This window comes from Podarcis cretensis (assembly GCF_951804945.1).
Source record: "Podarcis cretensis genome assembly, chromosome: 13".
Lineage (NCBI taxonomy): Eukaryota > Metazoa > Chordata > Lepidosauria > Squamata > Lacertidae > Podarcis > Podarcis cretensis.
The window spans coordinates 51,322,483-51,336,083 of NC_137182.1; positions in this window are offsets into that span (position 1 = coordinate 51,322,483).

Below are 13,601 nucleotides of genomic sequence, written 5' to 3' on the forward strand. Positions count from 1 at the left end.
TAAATATTCTTATCAATCCATTGTTTTTGCATCTCCTCCTTCATCTCGGGTGCTTCAGGGTGCTTTGCTTGGTCCCCCCCAAAAGTTTTTATTTCATTAAATTTGCACACCACCCTTCATCTCCACAACATAAAAATTCAAGATACATAATAAAAACAAGCACACACACACACACAAATGTATGTTTAAAAGTTTAAAAGGCGCAATGAGATAGGATAATAATATATCAAGGATGGAATAACAAATAAAGCGAATAACACAACAATAACAAAAATAATACAGTGGTACCTCGGGTTAAGTACTTAATTCGTTCTGGAGGTCCGTTCTTAACCTGAAACTGTTCTTAACCTGAAGCACCACTTTAGCTAATGGGGCCTCCCGCTGCCGCCGCGCCGCCGGAGCACAATTTCTGTTCTCACCCTGAAGCAAAGTTCTTAACCTGAAGCACTTTTTGGGTGGTTAGCGGAGTCTGTAACCTGAAGCGTATGTAAGCTGAAGCGTATGTAACCCGAAGTACCACTGTAGTAGGTAAAGAAGATCGCACATGGGTGAAGTACTGGGCTGTGGGGGAGGGAGGTGAAGGGATTAATTGAAATTGTTAAAGATTGGTATAGGATTTAAGAGATTTAAATTTTTATAAAGATTCTATAAGGAAAGCAGAAAGCAGCAAGAAATATCAAGTAAAGGTATTGTAGAGGAGATCAGTGTAAATGAAAACATGAGACTTGTGGTTCTGTTACATATGATTTTATTCTGGAGTTGTCTGTTTATTTTGGAGTTGTTTGTTGTAAAGAATGTATATTATGTGAATAAAATAATAAAGGATTTGCAAAACCCGGGGGGGAAATATGTATGGGGCTGACGGGAGTTGGAGTTCCACACTGTCAAAAGGTTCATCACAGCCCTGAGGTTGCAAGGGTGAAAACAGCCCCTGTTGAATTTCTACCTATCACAGGTTCAGATATTGCAAGGGTGAAAACAGCCCCTGTTGAATTTCTACCTGTCACAGAACCCAAAAAGGGGGTGGTGTGTGAGGAGAGAGAGAGAGAGACATTGGCCCACCTGACCTTTTGCCCAGGATGTCTCTGCTCTTGGAAACAGCAAAACTATTTCTCTCTGGACTTCCTCAACCCTTCCAGAACATTCTCCAACTCTTGCACATTTAATCAAGGCTTAAATTTTTTGAAATGAAGATGTGCTGGGGTTTAATCCTGGAATTGACTTCTTTTCTGGAACCTTGTGAGCCTCAGGCACATTTGAAGAACATACAGTGGTACCTCGGGTTAAGTACTTAATTCGTTCCGGAGGTCCGTTCTTAACCTGAAACTGTTCTTAACCTGAAGCACCACTTTAGCTAATGGGGCCTCCTGCTGCCGCTGCACCGCAGGAGCACGATTTCTGTTCTCATCCTGAAGCAAAGTTCTTAACCTGAAACACTATTTCTGGGTTAGCGGATTCTGTAACCTGAAGCGTCTGTAACCTGAGGTACCACTGTACTCAGCTTCTGCCAAAGAATCCCAGGAACTGTAACTTACCGCTCACGGCACCTTTAACAAACTAGAGTTCCCAGGAACTAGCCATGCACTACATGTATGGATGTGACTACAGGGAATGATTTCTTCCCTGCACTGCGGAGAGGGAATCGCTCTCTGCACTTGCTCAGAGGCACTCTTCGCTCAAAAAACCCCAGGGTTGTTTCCGAGCAACGAAAACAGTTTGGCAGATTCAGCCTCGGCTTTGGAAGTGTCATCCCATAGAGAAAGGAACATGCAATCCACGCCTCGATGCAATCTGCTGGGTGTGTGTCTTTAGCTGCGGGTCCTTGTAAGTGTGCCAGAAAAGCGTGGCGATGTACACATCAAACGTTTTGAGCCACGGTCCCTGCGTTGCAAGGGGTTGGACTAAATGGGGTACGGAATGGCGTAACTGTGCCCCCGAAGGACCAGGTGCGCAGCCTGGGAGTCATTCTGGACTCACCACTGTCCATGGAGGTGCAGGTCAATTCTGTGTCCAGGGCAGCTGTCTGCCATCTCCATCTGGTATGCAGGATGATACCCTCCCTGCCCGCAGATTGTCTCGCCAGAGTGGTGCATGCTCTGGTTATCTCCCGCTTGGACTACTGCCATGCGCTCTACGTGGGGCTACCTTTGAAGGTGACCCGGAAACTACAACTAATCCAGAATGCGGCAGCTAGACTGGGGACTGGGAGCGGCTGCCGAGACCATATAAGACCGGTCCTGAAAGACCTACATTGGCCCCCAGTATGTTTCTGAGCACAATTCAAAGTGTTGGTGCTGCTGACCTTGAAAGCCCTAAATGGCCCTGTATACCTGAAGGAGCGTCTCCACCTCCATCGTTCTGCCCGGACACTGAGATCCAGCTCCGAGGGCCTTCTGGCGGTTCCCTCCCTGCGAGAAGTGAGGTTACAGGGAACCAGGCAGAGGGCCTTCTCGGTGGTGGCGCCCGCCCTGTGGAATGCCCTGCCATCAGATGTCAAGCAAATAAACAACTATCTGACTTTTAGAAGACATCTGAAGGCAGCCCTGTTTAGGGAAGTTTTTAATGTTTGATGTTTTATCACTTTTTTATGATTATATTCTCATGGGAGCTGATGGGCGGGGTATGAATAAATGAATGAATGAATGAATGAATGAATGAGATCTACATTGGCTCCCAGTACGTTTCCGAGCACAATTCAAAGTGTTGGTGCTGACCTTTAAAGCCCTAAACGGCCTCGGTCCAGTATACCTGAAGGAGCGTCTCCACCCCCATCATTCTGCCTGGACGCTGAGGTCCAGCGCCGAGGGCCTTCTGGCGGTTCCCTCATTGCGAGAAGCAAAGCTACAGGGAACCAAGCAGAGGGCCTTCTCGGTAGTGGCGCCCGCCCTGTGGAACGCCCTTCCAGCAGATGTCAAAGCGATAAACAACTACCTGACATTCAGAAGACATCTTAAGGCAGCCCTGTTCAGGGAAGTTTTTAACGTGTGATATTTTACTGTATTTTTGGTTCTGTGGAAGCCGCCCAGAGTGTCTGGGGAGGCCCAGCCGGATGGGCGGGGTATAAATAAATTATATTATTATTATTATTATTATTATTATTATTATTACTACTACTACAATTCTGTGATTCTGTGAAAATGCACTCTGCAGCTGCTCAGAGGCACTTTGTCTTTGCTATTACCCAATGCGGCATTCCAGAAGGTGAACTGCCTAATGGATTAAAAACCCTTAGATTCCAAGGAGACTTCTGTACTTCATCATCGTTGACAGCTGAGATTGGCTTTGGGATGGATTAAATCACCCTCGTTCTCCCTGCCAAAATATTGCTGCAATCACAGGCCATGATGAATTTCTTCCCAGGAAGGCTCCTGTGTCTGGAACAGATGCCCAGCAGGCAGAAAGGCAACAGGTGAAGCTTATTCCACATGTGTCAATCTCATGCCGTTTCTACGAATGCAGAAATATTACCTATCACTTACATAATCTTATAATTGCGCTTAGATCCGAAGGAGCGCAATACACAGGACTCTTCCGCTTCTCATTTTCTCCTTGCGACAGCAACCCTGTGAGGTAGGTTACACAAAGAGTGTGTCTGACCCAGCGAGCTTCATGGGTGAACGAGGATTCAAAACCAGCACTCTGAGATCCTAGTCCAACTCTCTGCCCGCTACACTGCAACACACTTTCTCATCCATACGGAGCTCAGATTTGGACTGGTAACCACCATAGCACTTTGGAAGCTGTTCAATCAAAGTTTCTAAGGCAGATTTTTTCTATACTGCCATGTGTCCCAAACGCATCATTGAGACTGGAAGCAAGTCTCCCTTCAGTTGAAGTACGGGCTTGGCAAAGAACTCTTAACTTCTGGCTCCGCCTAAACTCAAATCCCCCTGGTTTACTCTCCCTAGTACTTCAAGACTCCCATAAAAGTGCCTGGCTTAAAGGTAAAGGTAAAGGGACTCCTGACCATTAGGTCCAGTCGTGGCTGACTCTGGGGTTGCCGTGCTCATCTCGCTTTTCTGGCCGAGGGAGCCGGCGACCAGCTTCTGGGTCACGTGGCCAGCATGACTAAGCCGCTTCTGGCAAACCAGAGCAGCACACGGAAATGCCATTTACCTTCCCGCCGGAGCGGTATCTATTTATCCACTTGCACTTTGACATACGTTCAAACTGCTAGGTTGGCAGGAGCAGGGGCTGAGCAATGGGAGCTCACCCTGTCGCGGGGATTCGAACCGCCGACCTTCTGATTGGCAAGTCCTAGGCTCTGTGGTTTAACCCACAGTGCTAAAACCGTCTATAAAAAACTTCACTCTTGTGTCCTATCCCCACAACACCTACTCACGATGGGCCCTACTAAAGCAAACAGTCTAATTGGTCAACGTCTAAAAGATATTGAGCATCAGAACAAGCTGGCCACTATAAGGAAATTCTGCCCTTGGTATGTTCAGTTTCCACCTCTCCATTTTGATTCTCTGGCCCCATATCTGCACAAACTTACTATCCCAAAATACAGACATGCTTTTACACTTGCAAGACTGGATGTTTTGCCATCTACGGTACTTGAGGGTCGATTCCAAAAGATCCCACTTGAGAAACGTTTTCCCCCCTGTGGAGATGGTAGCACCGAAACAGCGGCACACGTCCTCCTGTCTTGTACTCTCTACAAAGACCCGAGGAATGAGATCATCACCCCACCCGTACTAACCGTCCCAGGGTGCACAACCACTGCCACAATGTCCTTTCTTCTATCTGATCAAAATGAGCAGATAACCGCAAAGGTTGCTAGGTTCATAGCAGGGGGCAATCAGAATAAGGGCAGAAAGTGAGGAGGAATTAAAGAACCTTTTAATGAGGGTGAAAGAGGAGAGCACAAAATATGGTCTGAAGCTCAACATCAAAAAAACGAAGATCATGGCCACTGGTCCCATCACCTCCTGGCAAATAGAAAGGGAAGAAAGGGAGGCAGTGAGAGATTTTACTTTCTTGGGCTCCATGATCACTGCAGATGATGACAGCAGCCACAAATTTTTTTAAAAAGCCTGCTTCTTGGGAGGAAAGCTATGACAAACCTAGACAGCATCTTAAAAAGCAGAGACATCACCTTGCGGACAAAGGTCCATATAGTCAAAGCTATGGTTTTCCCAGTAGTGATGTACGGACGTGAGAGCTGGACCATAAAGAAGGCTGATCGCCGAAGAATGGATGCTTTTGAATTCTGGTGCTGGAGGAGACTCTTGAGAGTCCCATGGACTGCAAGAAGATCAAACCTCTCCATCCTGAAGGAAATCAGCCCTGAGTGCTCACTGGAAGGACAGATCCTGAAGCTGAGGCTCCAAGACTTTGGCCACTTCATGAGAAGAGAAGACTCCCTGGAAAAGACCCTGATGTTGGGAAAGATGGAGGGCACAAGGAGAAGAGGACGACAGAGGATGAGATGGTGGGACAGTGTTCTTGAAGCTACCAGCATGAGTCTGACCAAACTGTAGGAGGCAGTGGAAGACAGAAGTGCCTGGTGTGCTCTGGTCCAAGGGGTCACGAAGAGGCGGACATGACTAAACAACTAAACAACAACAACAGCTGACGGCAGCTGATTCAGGACACTTTCTCATCCATGTGATCATCTCGCCTCTCATTTATACCCAAGTGATCTTGTTCTGCAAGAGGTCCTCCTGAATTTATAATGAATTTTCCAATTCATTATAAATTATTCCCCAATACTCTTTTACCCTTTTACAGGTCCTCCACATACAAAAAAACGTTCCCTTAATCTCCTTACGTCTCCAGCGCTTTTCAGTCTTCTACATCTTAGCGAGTCTACTTGGAGTTAAATACCATCTGTGAATCATTTTCTGCAATGTAGGAATCTCAACTAAAGCATCCATAGCAGGTGGCTTAAAAACCTTCAAAGAAGGAGAGTCCACCATCTCACGAGGAGTCCGTTCCTCTGGCGAACGGCTCTTGCCTTCAGAAAAGTCTTCCTGATGTTTTGTTGAACTCTCCTTCCTTGCAACTTGAAGCTATGGGTTCGAGTCCTACCCATGCTGGTAGCTTCGACAACACTGTCCCACCATCTCATCTTCCATCGTCCCCTTCTCCTTGTGCCCTCCATCTTTCCCAACATCAGGGTCTTTTCCAAGGAGTCTTCTCTTCTTATGAGGTGGCCAAAGTATTGGAGCCTCAGCTTCAGGATCTGTCCTTCCAGTGAGCACTCAGGGCTGATTTCCTTCAGAATGGATAGGGACTCCTTACACTGCGTTTAAAACCAAAATCGCTGTTTCTCAGGCGGCTAGTCCTAGTCTTTATAACCCTGTCCCTTCTTCCAGAAGGCAGAAGCTTAAAGAGATCATTTCCGGGGTGCGCACTATCCTGCGCTATCTCTGCAGCTTTCTTATGGCACCTGGAAGCATAGATTTGATCCAGGGTGGGAAGAGTGCACCCAATTATTCTCTCCGCAGTCTTTACAGCCCTGGACAGCATTGTGTTTTCCCTGACCGTGCAACTCCCAAACCACACACACAGACACTTCTGCAGAGTGCTGGAGCTGCTTCCCTTTACACAACAGACGGGCGCCATCTCTGTTTTGTTTTCGGCACCTTCTCAAGGCAATCCTTTTTCCATAAGCCTCCCAAAGGGAGATCTTTATCCCAGCTGGTATCTGTATTGGATTCGAATGGATGTTGTTGTTTCCGCCTTCCTGGCGCACTCCAGCCAGTTTGAACTACAACTCCTATCAGCCGCCACCCGGCAGAAGGGCACCCGGTTGGTGAAGACACAGATAATTGCTTTTTAAAATGTTTTCATAAAGGCAAGTGGCTCTGTTTTTATACAGGTAACTGCTTAAGGCATGTTTTTATCCTGTTGCGAATCGCATTGGGGTGCCGCATCGGAAGCGATTCACAAATGAAAGAAGCAAGCGGAATTTTTAGGCAGTGTGGCCAAGTGGCTAGAGTGTCGGACCAGGACCTGGGAGCGGCGAGGCTTCAAATCTCCTATTTGGTCATGGAGCTCACTGGGTGATTTTGGATCCAGTCACTGTCTCTCATCCTAACCTACCTCACAAGGATGTTGTGAGGATTAAATGAGGGGAAGAACCATGTACAGTGGATGCTCGGGCTGCGAATGTGAGCCGTGCGGGATGCAAGTCCGCAACCTGCAGCATTCGCAACCTGCAACTGCGCTTCTGCGCATGCGCGGGTTGCAATTCGGCACTTCTGCACATGTGCAAAGCGCGTTTTAGCGCTTCTGCGCATGCACGACCGGCGAAACCTGGAAGTAACCTGTTCTGGTACTTCTGGGTTTCGGCGGTCCGTAACCTAAAAAAACACAACCTGAAGCTTCTGTAAGCTGAGATATGACTGTAACCCAATTTGAGGTCCTTGGAGGAGAAAAGGGTTTGATAATAATAATAATAATAATAATAATAATAATAATAATAATAATGCAGAGTATATCCAACACACATTTAATTCACATGACTTCCCCCAAAGAACCTTGGGAACTGTAGTTTGCTAAGGGTGCTGGAGATGGTAGCTCTGTGAGGAGGAAACTACAGGTCCCAGGATCCCTTGGATGAAGTCAGGTGCTTTAAATTGCACATCAAATGTGCTTTAAAAAGTACGGCTTGCCTAATTGTGGCCTGCAGTTCAGCCCTTTCCGGAGATTTGAAAAGCGAGGCAAACACCAAATGGACCCAGGGCTTGAAATCTGGAAGGGAAGAGGAAATGGAGGGAAGAGGGTCTGCTTGGTGCGGCCAGAGACCCGGAGAGATCCCTGCTGATCACCCCCTGACTCAAGTGGAAGAAGGAAGCAAAACACTCCCAGAAGAGGTTCACTCCAGAACAGGTTCCCGCATAAGGAGGAGCTGGTTTTGACTTCTGGATCAGGGAGAGGGCAGGGGAAGAATGCAGAGGAAAAGGAAGTTAGAAGAACAGCCTCGTGGATCTTCTTCAATCTGAAATTCTCCCAAGGGTGCCCCACCCAGGCCACGCCGGCTGGGGAATTAATCAGCCGGCTGGACCGGAATAGTGTCAGGGAGAGCAGGTTGGGATGGAGGGGGGGTGAGGAGAGAGGGGGGGCAGGGAGTCTGTTTGGATTTGGGGGTTCAGGTTGCAGACGGGAAGGCAGAAGGGTTGGGAGCAGTGCTTTTTTCCTAAATAAAAATGTTTAGGGGTGTAATAAAGAAAAATCTGCCCTTATTCCCTTATGGGCAACACAAGAGCCCTTATAGAGTCCTTCGTAGGTTCTCCATCAGTCGGAGAAAATAACAGAGGCCAACCAGAGAATATTGAGAAGCAAAGCAACTAGTAAGCCTGATCTTTATTAAACTGTTGCAACAGGGTCCTCGCTCCCCACATGCAGGAGGGTGGAGAGGAACCCAGAACATTGGTGTGCAAGCCCTTATATAGACATTTTAAATTGCCTGCCCTGGAGTCCAAGACCACCCCCCCAGAAACATCATACATACATCACAGAAGGGGTGTAGCTCAAGACCACCCCCCAGATACATCATACCTACATCACAGAAAAGGTGGTCTACAACAGAAATCTGAGTGCCTTGTTTATTTCCTGTCTAGCAGGTTACCTGTTAATGCGCACTTGATTGGATTACCTGGGAAGCCTGGCCAGTCTTTTGTAATGACAAATACTTAGTTCCTGAGCCAGGTCACTAGCTCACCCTATTCATACACAGACATACCCTTAAGACAGGATTTGTGAAGGAGGAGACAATGGGGAGGCTTTTCCATTTTCCTTCCACCTTGCAGAGAAATGTTTGAGGTCAATTTGGGAGGGACAAAATGGTTTCAGGACTTTCTGTGGGGTTTCAGGCATGTGGTTTATATATCGATGTGCGTGCTTGGTTGGTGCATTTATGAACATTATATATATATATATATATATATATATATATATATATGTGTGTGTGTGTGTGTGTGTGTGTGTGTGTGTGTGTGTGTGACCTTATTTTTTTTATTTCAGGGTACTCTCATTTTGACTCAAGAAAATCACCCTTTTATAGTTCAAATTGGGAAAATGGACAAAAGTACAAAGATTCACAAAATGTTTAGGGGTATGCGTACCTCTGCGTCCCCCCCAGAAAAAAAGGACTGGTTGGGGGCTCCTGATTTTCGTGGTGCACATATTTGGGCTTTGTCTAGATACGCAGCACACTTTTCCAGCTAGGTTTCCCCTTCGTAAGCTTTTGGAAATTTTACAGTTTAGAAACGCAGTCACCGGGCCAAATGACGGTCCAGCGCACCTGCAACAGACAGAGAGGTGGGCTGGAGACTAGTTTGAAAGGACATTTAATGTGGTATTTCATGCCCATGCCACAAAGAGTCACAGCTCAGTGGGAGAAGATGTGCCCGGATTTGATTTCCAGCACCCGAAAGATATCTCAGGTAATGGGGGCATGAAAAATTGTGGGATCCTCAGAGAGCAGCTGTCAGTGAAGAATGGAGAATAATGGGCCGGATGGATGGTGGTCTGACTCAGTCTGCAGCCCAAGTCTTTTCTTCTTGCTGTCAACTCTGATCGGACAGGATTTGCAGGTTTCTGGGGAACACCGCAAAGAAATCTGCGAAAAAAACTGCATGACCCAAGGCGAAAACGGGAGGCGTACACCCAGAGCGTGGAACGATCCCTCTTTCAAACAGAGTTGCTAAAATAGCCATTAATAATTTTGTTGCAACTGTGGATAGATAAGTATCAGGAGGAAGAAAGGTATTTTGAACATGTCAACCTTGCAATTAAATCTCCAATGTTACTAGTCCCCAGGAATTTTTACTACGCTGTTTGCATTCCCGACATTCTTGTGTTAATCATTTAGCAATAAAATAGGGAAGGAAGCATGTGGCGATGCTTCCTTCGCTGGTCGCCTGGAAGAGAACTTGGAGCGCCGTAGGTGACCAGGAAGTGTCGTCATTCTCCCATATTACTGCCACCCAAGGAAAGGCGGAGGAAAGGGCTGCAGTTCAGTGGCGGGCATACAAAACCAGGATCAATCCTTGGTGTCCACAGGTAGGGCAGGAAAGTATTATGTCTGAAACCCAAATAGTGCCTCGGGTTAAGAACTTTGCTGCAGGATGAGAACAGAAATTGCGCAGCGGCAGCAGGAGGCCCCATTAGCTAAAGTGGTGCTTCAGGTTAAAAATAATAATAATAATAATGATAATAATAATAATAATAATAATAATAATAATAATTTATTATTTGTACCCCGCCCATCTGGCTGGGTTTCCCCAGCCACTCTGGGCGGCTTCCATAAAAACCAAAAATACACTAAAATATCACAGATTAAAAACTTCCTTGAACAGGGCTGCCTTAAGATGTCTTCTGAATGTCAGGTAGTTATTTATCACTTTGACATCTGATGGGAGGGCGTTCCACAGAGCGGGTGCCACTACCGAGAAGGCCCTCTGCCTGGTTCAGGTTAAGAACGGACCTCCAGAACGAATTAAGTATTTAACCCGAGGTACCACTGTACAGTATATGGAACAACCAGGGCTGGATTTAGGTTTGATAAGACCCTAAGCTACTGAAGGTAACAGGGCCCTTTATATGTCCAGCTGTCCTTTGTCAACAACAAATTGTCGCTGTTTTTTGGGTTGAATATACGCTATATGGTCATTGATGGACCTCATAGGTATCTCAAGCCATTTGCCCCTGTTGCCATGCAATCAGTCCATGCAGAATGTAGGCACCCTCTATATAGAAAGGAGCAAACCAGTGATATTTTAGGGAGCAGGCTAGCAGGTGGGGCCCATGACTTACATCATAGGAGCCTACACAACACAAAACACTGTTGCTGTAGGTAGGTTTTATTTTATTTGTTTTTTATCTTATATTTTGGAAATGTAAATTGGGGGGGGGGCAAGAGAGCGGGGCCCTAAGCTATAGCTAGTTTAGCTTATACAGTGGTACCTCTGGTTATATACGCTTCAGGTTACAGACTCCACTAACCCAGAAATAGTACCTCGGGTTAAGGACTTTGCTTCAGGATGAGAAAAGAAATTGTGCTCTGGTGGCGCGGCAGCAGCGGGAGGCCCCATTAGCTAAAGTGGTGCTTCAGGTTAAGAACAGTTTCAGGTTAAGGACGGACCTCCGGAACAAATTAAGTTCTTAACCTGAGGTACCACTGTAGATGCATTAACACACACCCCCACACACCCTATGTATACAATGGTACCTCGGGTTACATACACTTCAGGTTACAGACTCCGCCAACCCAGAAATAGTACCTCGGGTTAAGAACTTTGCTTCAGGATAAGAACAGAAATTGTGCGTCAGCAGCGGGAGGCCCCATTAGCTAAAGTGGTGCTTCAGGTTAAGAACGGATCTCCGGAACGAATTAAGTACTTAACCCGAGATACCACTGTACGTAAATCTGGCACTGGGAACGACGCTCTCTGACTCATCCCAAGGAAGCAATAAGGGACACTTGAACATAGGAACATGCCTTACTGAATCAGACCCTTGGTCCAACTGGCTCAGTATTGTCTACACCACTCTGGGAACTGAAGCTCTTAATCTCACGGTTGCGGGTTCGAGCCCCACATTGGGCAAAAGATTCCTGCACTGCCGGTGGTGGTTTCTTCCAACTCTGGTTTTAAGAGGACTGGAGGTCTCCTTAACAAACTACAGCTCCCAGAATCCTTTGGGGGAAACCAGTACTGCTTAAAGTGCCATCATAGTGTTTTGAATGCATGCTATGACCTTAAATGGGTAGATTAATCAACCCAAAGCATGGATTAATCAGCAGCGGGGGTGTGTGTGTGGGGGGGGGGGGAATTCATTTTAAGTGTCAGAGCTGAGAGTGGAAGCTTTGTTTTCTTCCCAGCACGTACCTCGTGGCTGGTCATGTCCTGCCAATTATGCAATTGAGAAGAAACTGAAAATAAAAATAAAAAGCAAGCAAGGCTTTCCTAAGAACTTGTGGAAGGAGGGGAAGCCCACGGCTGATGCAGAAAAACAAGCTGCTCCATGACGTGCCCCTGAGATGCAACAAACAGGCCTCTTAGCAAACACCCTCGTGCAGAAGATGTGGCAAACTGTTGCATGATGCGCTCATCATCTGGGTCACAGTTTCCGCGGGAGGCAAGTGAAGCAACAGCGGGGCAAAGAAGGAAAATGATTACTTGCTCGATCAGGCCAACAGCCCATCTGTTCAAAGTGCTGGTTTTGACCAATAAAGCCTTAAACGCCTCAGGACCGCAATACCTCAAGGACCGCCTCTTTCCATATGAACCCACCCGGACCCCGAGATCATCTTCTGAGGCCCTCCTTCGTGTGCCTCCTCCTCGAGGGGTCCGGAGGGTGGCAACACGAGAACGGGGCCTTCTTGGCAGTGGCTCCCCATCTGTGGAACGCTCTCCCCAGGGAAGTTTGCCTGGCGAACTTATACACCTTTAGGCACCAGGCTAAAACGTTCCTTTGGCTGATCTGATTTACATCCTATGCCCTTTTAAAATGTGTGGGTTTGGGAGGGGGGCTATTGAGTTGTTGATTTTATTTTAATTATGTATTTTGTGGTTTTATATCTTGATTTTATTCTGTGAACTGCCTTGAGACTCCCGGGTATAGGGTGGTATATACAGTGGTACCTCGGGTTAAGTACTTAATTCGTTCCGGAGGTCCATTCTTAACCTGAAACTGTTCTCAACCTGAAGCACCACTTTAGCTACTGGGGCCTCCCGCTGCCGCCGCACGATTTCTGTTCTCATCCTGAAGCAAAATTCTTAACCCGAGGTACTATTTCTGGGTTAACGGAGTCTGTAACCTGAAGCGTATGTAACCTGAAGCTCTGTAACCCGAGGTACCACTGTACATTCAATAAATAATAAACAACAATAGTAGCATCCTGCTCTTACAGGGGCTATGTGATGGGTAAACCCTCAAGCGAGACCCAAGTGTCGTGACAACAGTTGAGAGCAGCAATAACTCCCAAAATGTCCATGACGTTAACTCTTTATTCAAAGAAACCAAAACAGCTCAGGCCTCGTGATTGCAGCCACTCTTTCCCAGTAGGTCTGGCCCCAATGAGGCTGTTGTGGGGGCTGAAGTTCTCTGCCTTCCCGCTGCTCCTGAAATCTCCTCCTCCATCGGATCCTTCCCAAGCAACCCGAGGCAACTTCATCTTGTCTCTCTTTGCTCTGCCTTTTTCATGCCTCTTCTGGTTCTGGGAGATGGTTTCAGCAGGAGGGGAAGACTCCCTGAATTCTTCATCAGCCTGATTCATCTCTGGGCCCTTGTCCTCTCCAGCCTCCCAATTCTGGACTGCTCTCCGTCACAGTCTCCCCCCACTCGCTAAACCCTGTTCTTCAGCTTCCTAAACCTACTCCTTCCAGTTTGCTCCCTCTGATGATGATAATAATAACTTATTATTTATACCCCGCCCATCTGGCTGGGTCTCCCCAGCCACTCTGGGCGGCTTCCAACAGAATATATTAAAAACACAATAAAACACCAAACATTTAAAACTTCCTTAACAGGGCTGCCTTGAGATGTCTTCTAAAATTCAGATAGCTGTTTCTTTCCTTGACATCTGATGGGAGGGCGTTCCACAGGGCGGGCGCCACCACCGAGAAGGCCCTCTGCCTGGTTCC